This window comes from Echinops telfairi, unplaced genomic scaffold (assembly GCF_000313985.2).
Source record: "Echinops telfairi isolate 266 unplaced genomic scaffold, ASM31398v2 ScPeMD7_53;HRSCAF=182, whole genome shotgun sequence".
NCBI classification, from domain to species: domain Eukaryota; kingdom Metazoa; phylum Chordata; class Mammalia; order Afrosoricida; family Tenrecidae; genus Echinops; species Echinops telfairi.
Window position 1 is genome coordinate 1,263,528 of NW_022103951.1, and position 3,208 is coordinate 1,266,735.

The window sequence follows — 3,208 nt, forward strand, 5'->3', positions numbered from 1 at the left end:
TGTATGGATTGTGATAAGAATTGTATGAGCCCCTAATAAAATGATTAAAAATTGCTATTCAAAAAGGTATTTTGCAAAAAGTTCAAGGTATTTTTTCAACCGCTGTAGAATTTCCTTTTTTTTATTTTTCCGCAACGATCCTTCTGCTGGATTCATTTATTTTGAAAGGGTAGCTGCAGACCTCAATTTCATATCTAGCAATTCACCTTTTTCATGTAATGTCATGACTTTCCTTTGCCTCTTGGGAACTCTTGTAGCATCACTAATGGCATTTTATATGGGTTCCGTGGTGTTATTCTAGTTTGCCAGTATCACACAAAACACGAAAATATATATATATATATAATTTTTTATGTATTTATTTATAACATCATCCATGGGCCACAAAAAAGTGTCTACTTAAATATTAGACTGTGATATTTGGTCAAATATTTAATTAACTCAGTCCTAATGTGATAACGAAGACCTTGGTGGATCAGAGCTTATGTGTTGGGCTGATAACTACAAGGTCAGTAGTTTGAAACCACCAGTTGCTTGGTGGGAGAAAGATGAGGCTTTCTACTCCTGTAAAGAGTTACAGTCTTGGAAACCCACAAGTGGCAGTTGGACCCTGTCCTATGAGTTGAAATCAACTCTATGGCAGTAGTTTGGAGATTTGGTTAATGTGATCGCAAGAACTTCTTCTTTTGGGTGAGGGGTGTGATGCTTGCTGATAAAAATGATTTTTCAGCCCTTAAGTGGCCCATGTGATAAACATTCCCCAGCCCTGGTCTACATAAAAATCTTTGAATTTATTTGTAACACATACAAATACATATGTCAAAAATCCTCCACCAAATGTTCTGATTGCGAGTCTATGTATCTACTCATAGATATTATTTGCTATTAATATTATTGCAGGATTGCATGGAGTGTAACACTACATACTTTTATTGTCTTTTACCTTCCAGTGACTTCCTTTACCATTGGTCATGTTGTGCCTTCCTCCTTTCTGTATATTACTTTTCCCTTCACTCAGTTTAAAGTGTTTGCTATTAGTGATGTACCCTCCCTTCCTCTGCCATCCCCAATAACAATTAAAGAATATTTCTTTCTGTGTATACCCTTTCTTGACATTTTATATTAGCAATCTCAAACAGTATTTGCCCTTTTGTGATTCTTATTTCACTCAGAAGAACACTATCAAGGTTCATTCATGACAAAAGGTGTTTTGTATATCCTTCATGATTCCTCAACACTGCATAGTTTGTTGGTGTGTATATACTACTGTTTGTCCAATTCCTATATTCTTGATCAAAATTTTACTAGAGTCCTAAAATTCTAGCATTGTTATCAAATAAAAGGTCTTGAGAATGACATCAGATTAAACATTTTACTAACCCCCCTATACACATTTTGCTACCTGGATTCCCAGTATGCTTAAGGTGCAGAATTATTTTGTAGTTTAAAAGCATTATTAATTCTTTTTATGTGAAAGGATAATTCTCATATCTGAGATGCATATTTTCTTGATTCATGCATATGAAATAAAAAAATATAAGACTTTCACTTGTGAAAAGGATTATGACTGCTGAAAACTGAAAAATAAAACAACCCTCATTCTAATTAAAATACCTGTAGACAACATTTATTGGTTTCTAGAAAAATGAAATACCCTTAGACTTTGAATGTGAAATATATCAGTTCAGTTTTAATAATATAATTTGAATTTCATCAGCTCTTGTTTGCCCCTGCCTCTTCATTTTAGATCCACTGTTTCCTTTGAGCCCCTTAAATTGTCTTCTGCATTTAAAAAAGGTTTAATGGATGGATGGAAGGAAGGATGGATTGTGATAAGAGGTTTAAGAACCCCCAATAAAATGATTTATAGGGGGAAAAGGTTTACTTGATCCTGCATCATCTGGTTCCCTTTAGCTCTTCAGATTATTTACCCATGCGTAGACTATCTTTGAAAGTCTTGCATCTATTTATGGAAAAGCAGTAGTAATAAATGAAGAGTTTGTTTTATTTAGGTGCATCTGTTGCTAACCTATTAATAATCAACTGGGCCCATAAAATGGAAAGCCAAGAAGCTGACCAACTTGTTCTTATTTATTTTACCCATAGTAAATAGATTTACTTATAACATGTAATCCTTTAAGAATTTACTAAGGATTCATGAGAGTGGTACGGTGGGGGAGGGAGGGAATAAAAAGGAGCTGATTTCAAAAAAGCTCAAGTAGAAAGAAAATGTCCTGAAAATGATGATGGCAACATCTGTACAATTGAGTTATGGATTCTTATAATATCTATAAGAGCCCTCAATAAAATGATTAATAAAAAAATTTAAAATAAAAAGCAATTGGTCCAAATGTTATTGATTTTGAACTGAGAAATCAAGTCTATCAATTTAGGAAGATAGTACATCATTTTCAAGAGAAAAATCTTTTTCACATTTGTCTTTTTAAGGGTATTATCCATAAATATGAATTTAAAGCCTACTAAAAATGAAATTCCACAGATCAAACAGAAAAGTGTCATTGATCACAGCTTCATGTTGTATAACATTTTAGATAGTGTGTGTGTGTGTGTGTGTGTGTGTGTGTGTGTGTGCATGCTTGTTACATCTCAAATGATGGATTTATTTTTTCAGGGAGAGAAGGGCCAATGGGTGGATAGCATTAGAAAAGAGCCTAAATTCATTCAGTACAAAAGGCGGTGCACAGGAAAGCTTGCATAGATTTGAATCAAACACAGATGCAAAATATATAGATTTTACAACAATTTTCGCTATTAATTGAAGTGGTGACATCTCCCTTTGGGGAAGCTGGAATAAGGGAGATAGATAAGTGATCAGACAATGGATCTGTTAACCATGATAGATAAACAGCATGAATTCTGGACAGAATTAAAGAAATTATTCTTTAATATGTGTGGCCAGGTATCAAAATGAGTATGAAATTGGGGAAATGAGGCCTCAAAGAAAAATATAAAATCATCTGCTGAAGTTCTCTAATAGACGTAAAGAAGAAGAATGAGGAAGAGACTTCCTAAATATGTAAAGTTTAATTTCCCCCCAAATCTTGATAAGACCCTGAAAAAGAATGAAGAGTCATATTACTTGGCCTAAACTTAAGACATTGAAATCAAAGAGATCCATTTGCTTGAGCTGATTTTAAAGCATTCCTACTCACAGCCAAGACAGACTGGGAAATCTTGAGAATCTTGT